The sequence below is a fragment of the Orycteropus afer genome, unplaced genomic scaffold, assembly GCF_000298275.1.
Source record: "Orycteropus afer afer isolate SDZICR_OR568_19922 unplaced genomic scaffold, OryAfe1.0 scaffold00019, whole genome shotgun sequence".
In the NCBI taxonomy this organism is placed as follows: Eukaryota; Metazoa; Chordata; class Mammalia; order Tubulidentata; family Orycteropodidae; genus Orycteropus; species Orycteropus afer.
Window position 1 is genome coordinate 6,774,589 of NW_006921606.1, and position 6,833 is coordinate 6,781,421.

Consider the following 6,833-nt stretch of genomic DNA (forward strand, 5'->3'; position numbering starts at 1 on the left):
GGATGTCATGCCTGGAAGGGTGGAGGGTCGACGAAAGAGGGGGAGGCCTTCAACGAGATGGATTGACACGGTGGCTGCAATGATGGGCTCAGGTATAGCAGGGATTGTGGGGCTGGCGCGGGATCGGGCAGTGTTTCATTCTGCTGTGCATGGGGTCGCTATGAGTCGGAAGTGACTCGACGGCACTTAACAACAACAACAAATTAGACGAATAGGGCCTTCTCAAAATTAAATTTTTATGTGCTTCCAAAGACTTCTCCAAACGAGTCAAAAGAGACCCTACAGAATAGGAAAAAATATTTAGCAATGACATATCTGACAAGGGACTTATCTCTAAAATTTATAGAAAACTCCAACACCTCAACAACAAAAAGACAAATAATCCAATTAAAAAATGGGTAGAACACATGTATAGACACTTCACCAAAAAAGATATTCAGGTGGCCAACAAACACATGAAGAAATGTTCATGATCATTAGCTATTAGAGAGATGCAAATCAAAACAACAATGAATACCATCTTGCCCCAGCACTAGTAGCAAAGTTCAATAAGACAGAAAATAAATGCTAGGGAGAATGTGGAGAGATTGGGACTCTCATACACTGCTGGTGGGACTGTCAAATGATGTAACCAACGAGGAAAGCAGTATGGCAATTCCTTAAAAAGTTGGGACAAGAAATACCACTTGATCGAGTAATCCCATTACTAGTTATATATCCTGAAGAAGTGAGAGCCAGGACAAGAACAGATACATGCACACCCATGTTCAATGCAGCACTATTTACAACAGCAAAAAGATGGAAACGACCTATGTGCCCATCAACAGAAGAATGTATAATCAAACTCTGGTATATACACACAATGAAATACTATGTAACACCAAAAATGTAGAATCTGCAAACACTGCATAATGTGATTGAACTTGGAGGACATTATGCTGAGTGAAGTAAGTCAATCACAGAAGGGCAAATATTGTATTGGTTCATTATTGTAAAAAGTCAAGGAAAAGTTTATATATGGAAGGAAACTTTCTTTGTTGGTTACCAGGGGTGGGAAGGGCTGGGAGGAAACACTGCAAACATAAAATAAAATAGAAAACTCTTCCCCATCTAAACTAGATGGTGCAAATGGTTAACACAATTGGCCACTAAATCAAAAGGTTAGCAGCTCAAATCCACCCAAAGATGCCTCAAAATAAAAGCCTGGCAATCTAATCAGCCATTGGAAAACCCTCTGGAGCACAGTTCTACTCTAACACACAGGAGTTACCATCAGTTAGAGTCAACTCAACTTTATCAAAACTAAAGGGTTCCTCTACTATCCTTTCAGAGCAACCAGTTTTGTTTTGGATTTTTTGGTAGGCCTCCTCACCATTTTTACATTTATTGGTATATCTGTTTATTGACAGCTTGCTACATGCTATAAGGACCTCTAATAGCCATTACATTAGACATAGCATCGGAATAGACATTACTTAGCCCATTTCATAGGTGAAGGAACTGAGACTCTCCAAGAATGAGTAACTTGTCAGTTCAAACTTAAGTAGAACGAGGCTAAAGCTTGTGTACTGTCTTACCTTGCAGCATTTCATATACTTTATCTGCTGCAAAAAACGCAGCCATAGTGCTCCTTCCTGCATCATTTATGTGGTAGGAAAGCTTACACACATGTAAGACTACAAAGCATAATAACATCCATCCACATTTACTGAAGAGTCAGTAAGAGAAGTCACTGTAGCCTGACATCTTTCCTTTTGAATCCTCTGGACTGGATTCTTTGCCTCAAAAAACATCATTACACTGTTAAAATGTATCTTTCCGCAAAGGCAGTTTTTAGATAAAATCTATACAAATGAAATCTGGAAAGTGTCAATAATAAACGAGGCTAAGGATTTTCCAATAAGTACTCACTGGCAACATACAGCTTTTAATAAGATCATTTTCTTACACAATTATCTTCACTACCTCCTATCTACAGCTAAAGTAAATGGTAAACATACTATTAACCGTTCGCAACTGCACCTCCACACGAGTTTATGACACCTAAACACCATCATATTATTTTAAAGACAAAGCTCTTCATCTTAAGAAAATTCTACACAATTTTAAGCAGCAATGTTTTAAAAGAAAGAAGTCTCTTAGACTAACTTCCCTGTATTAAAAGTTCTAATATTAGAGATAAACTGCACATGAAACGACTTTTTATAAGGTTGTTTCTCAGCACTACGAAACGCTGGCACAAGTCTCAGGCAAAACAAATGCTGTTCAGCCCGAGTTAGCCAACCAACAAACGCCGTTATAGTTTGGAAGCAGTGAGCCCACTGTCAGGGATTTCAGACCCTCTGTATCCTGCTCCTCGGGTCCGAGGTAGCGACGGGACGCGGAAGGAGGAGACGCCTGAGCAACTACAGCGACCTGAGGCCCGGACGAGCCCCCTTGGGCCGGGATCCCACTCTCCGAGGCCCAGGTGGCTTCCCGAACACGGCCTGGGGCAGCCCCGCCTGGGATCTGGCGGGAGGTCTCTGCCACGTGAGCCGCCCAACACCATGGGTGGCCGCACTCACCTCCGCGCCTGCAGAGCCAGCGCTCCAGAGCGCTGGCGGCGCTGGACCACAAACCAGGGGACGGCGGGCGAAGGGGCGGGGCGCCGGGGCGGGGCGCCGGGGCAGGGCAGGGCGAGGACGGGGCGGGATGCCGGGCAGGACTGGGCGGGACCCGCACCAGACCGAATTGGGGAAAGGAAAGCGTGGCTGGGAGAACGAAACATCGCGATAACTTGTCCCTGTTCTCGCAGATTCACAATAGGTGGAACGAGAAGCGTGTTTCCCATGAGATGCGCCCATTGGCCAAGAGCGTGGCTTCCTCCAAACTGGCCCCGCCCTCTATTCTGGCTTCCGGCTCCGGCTCCGGCCGGGAGCTTGCTTGGGAGAGTGGGGTTTACTCATTACGAACAAGTAATTTAACCTTCAACTTCACGATCTGGCAGCAGTTAACCCTTAACTGCTAACCTGGCACTCATATTCTCATTCAATGTATAAGTTAAGGAATTGCAACAATAACACCTGATGTTGGGCTGTACTTAGACCTTAAATTACCTCTCACAGCAATCTGTGGACACGGGTACTATTACCCCTTTTGACAGAAGGAAAACCGAGTCCCGGTGGATTTAAGGCATTTGACTGCTAACTTGAAGGGTGGAGGTTCAAATCCACCAGCCACTCCTCGAAAGGAATGTTGGGCGATCCACTTCTGTAATAATACCCTCGGAAACCCAAGGAGGATTCCACTCCACAGCGGTGCGTTTGGTTTGGTTTAGTTTGGTGGGTTTATGTAATGTGGTCTAGGTTAGCAAATTAAGCATTGTGGCAGTTCCTAGCATGGATGGATAGTTCGTAAAATATTTCTTCAATATGAAAATTCCTGTGTCTGGAAAGAGACAGCAAAGGAAGCCGCCTTTATGCTGGTTAAAAACCGCCACTACCCTCACCCCCTAGTATTGTTCGGGAATATAAAAACACCCACATTTGTAAAGTGCCACCTTTGTTAATATAACAACTTTCTGCTGAAATGATTATTTTTTTTTAAGTTCCTCTCGTATTTATTGTCCTTTAAAAAAATGTCTGTTAATTTTCTAAAGTCTCATTATAAAGCAACTTTACAATGAATTACTTTCAGCCCGGTTTATTTAATTACTCTTAGAGATGAATTACCTAGAGAGCAGAGGTTAAAAACAAAACAAAAAAACAGTATTAGTTATAAGATACGGATCGATTACCTATTAAATTTGGTCTTCAGGAGTAACTGAAGTATGCAGCATGGTATATATCATGGAGTTCTACCAAAAAACAAACTCACTTCCGTGCAGTCGGATCCGACTCATAGCGACCCCTCGGGTTTCCGAGGCGGTATCACTACAGAAGTAGATTACCCAATCTTCCTTCGGTGGAGTGGCTGGGGGGTTTGAACCGCCAGTCTTCTAGTTAGCAGTCAATTTTTTTTGTGGGGGGGGGGGAGCTAGGATTAAAATGAAGGAACCTGAAGTTCGTGTAAAAGCAGAAATACTTAAGGTTTGAATGATCAGCCAAAAGATTAAAACTTGCTGCTAATATGCAAGTCACCCCCCCCAAAAAAAAAGAATTAATAGGACAATTTTCAAAAATAAAATAATAAATGTTAGCATCGTTTCATTTCTTAACAACAACAAATCTAATGCAACAATTTAACATTTGATATTTAGTCTTGAAAAATAAAGCGTCTTAAAATAACTTTTAATCACCCCCACCACCCTATATAGGAGGTCTGGTGGCGTAGTGCCTAAGGCATTTTGACTGCTAACCAGAAGACTGGAGGTTCAAACCCACCAGCCACTCCTGGGAAGGAAGATTGGGCAAACTACTTGTGTAGTGTTACCGCCTCGGAAACCCAGGGATGGGTATCTATGAGTCCGATCCGACTCCACTGGCACTGAATGAGCCCCCCCCCCCCCAACACCTGATGGACACAAAATTAACCAAGTGACTACGGTAACATAGAATCCTATGACCACTCTTAGATCCTCAATATGCATAGTATTAATTTGCACATTTTGCCTTACTTAAAACAAGGGAGAGGAAACTTTCTAACTTAAATCAGAGACTTTGCAAACTTTGACCAAGTTTCACATCAACAGGCAACGATATCACTTTAAGAAAAGTCCGTGGAAAAGACTACCTCAATTTAAAATTCCCACCTCTGGCTCCTAAGGATTGGGTTGCAAACAGCAACAAAATACTCTTCTCCACTCCCTATTGGTGCATGCTCTATCATTCATTCCTCCGCCTTAAGTTTTGTTAAGTATCAGATTGCTTTACGGGAAAAGGCTGCTCTAATGTAGTTTGGAAATGCCCTATTTTAGATATTTTCCGTGTTATTAATCCGTACCAATAATGACAAAACTGATAAAGTGGGAAACAAACTGGCAAATTAGGCTGCGAGACAACTGTGAAATTTGTTCTAAAAAGAAACCGAGAACTACTCAAGAACACCTGGGAAATAGACAAAGACTTTTACGACAAAGTTGGAGATTTTGTCGCGTTAAAGAAACTTTTCAAGTTTTTCGCTAGTTTTAAAGGAGTAAGTGTCAAAGGAAAACCATAGAAAATATAGGCACAATGTAAGGGTGGCAGGCGGAAGAATTTTCAAAAGGTTTTTCTCTTAGGTTGCGGTTGGAAGAACATCATCCTCAGGTTATCAGTGGATTCCTGAAAGGTAAAGGGTAATAAGACTAATTATAGACTATTTCTACTTTAAGAAGCTGTGATTTGTTATTATTGTTTTGCTATAATATTGATTTAGAGGAACATTTAATAATAAGATTGTAATTTTTAAATGAAATGGATATTTTGTTTGCATATGATCGTACCTAGCATAATAGACAACCCATATATCCAAACTATTAAAATATAAAAGGGAAAATTAGAATCAGCTTTGCACCTAAATTTTGTATGTTTGTGCATTAGGAAATCAATGAAAAGATCTAAAGACTAAGCAAAACACCATCGTGTCAGGTAAAGCAGAGTCACTAGGTTATTTATTTATTTATTTATTTATTTTAGAATTTATCCTTAAAAAGTTAAGGATAAAAAATCTAACGTTAATATTTTCAAAAATTACATTTTCATTGAAACTACCTACAACATAAAAATTCAGGACGATACTGATAAACATGAATAACTTAGTATTTGCAGTTATATTAAAATTTGTATTTGAAATCGCAACAGTCAGTGATAATCACTTTACTATCCAGCCCAATATCTGGTCCCTACATATGGATTAATAGAGGGCACTCAAGAAATATTTATTGTGAGCATATAATCTGTTTAGGCTCTGCAGAGGCATAGATATGCCACTAGGAGTTGTATGTATTAGCTGAATTAATGTTTCGGGAATTTTATGAAACTATATTTTGGGACTATATATTTTTTTTGGCACTATGAATAAACCAGAAAAAAAGAAAAATGTTGGGTTTCCGAGGTTGTAAATCTTTACTGAAGTAGATCGCCCAATCTTCGTTCTGGGGAGTAGCTGTTGGATTAGAACCACTGACTTTCCAGTTAGCAGTCAATCACCTTTTTCACTACACCACCAGAGCACCTGCACTATGAATAACAAACTTCATTAGGTGTGGACGTGGTCAGAGTGCAGTTGGAACAGGAAAGTGATCATTGCGCACATTTTCTTTCTCCTTTTCCCTCAGACTTTAAGTCCATTTTCTTGATTTTATTAAACTGAGTTGAAGGAATTTAAACAAACAAACAAACAAAAACCCATGATTGAAGAACACCATTGGAGTCTGTAGATTTTTCACCTGAAATGTTCCATCACAAAATTCCATACAAACCTGGTAAGTTGCTACAATGTGCAAGGCACCATATTCAATGTTGGGAAAGCAAAGGTGAATCAAGTGCCATCTCCCAAAAAAAGAGCACAGGGATAACAAAGGAGGTGTTTGTTTCCTGTTATCTTCTTCTCTGCAACTAACTTATTTCAAAAGAAAACTTCTGCTTATGTATGTTGTTGGGGTTAGATGCCATCAAGTTGCTTCCACCTCATAAGCAACCCTATGTACAACAGAACAAAACACTGCCTGATCCTGCACCATCCTCACAATCATTGCTGTGTTTGACCTGATTGCTGCCGCCTCTTTGTCAATCCATATCATTGACGGTCTTCTTCTTTTTTTTTTTTTTGGCTGACCCTCTGGTAGCATAGTGCCTAAGGCACTTGGCTGCTAACCAGAAGGCTGGTGGTTCAAACCCACCAGCCACTCCTCAGAAGGAAGGTTGGGCAATCTA

The 6,833-nt window shown here is 40.8% G+C and overlaps 1 protein-coding gene across 1 annotated transcript in view; it reads right to left on the reverse strand.

Annotated features, from left to right (window-relative positions):
- LRRC28 (leucine rich repeat containing 28) overlaps window positions 1-6,833 on the reverse strand; it is a 375,800-nt gene that overhangs the window by 368,110 nt on the left and 857 nt on the right. The window lies entirely within an intron of this gene.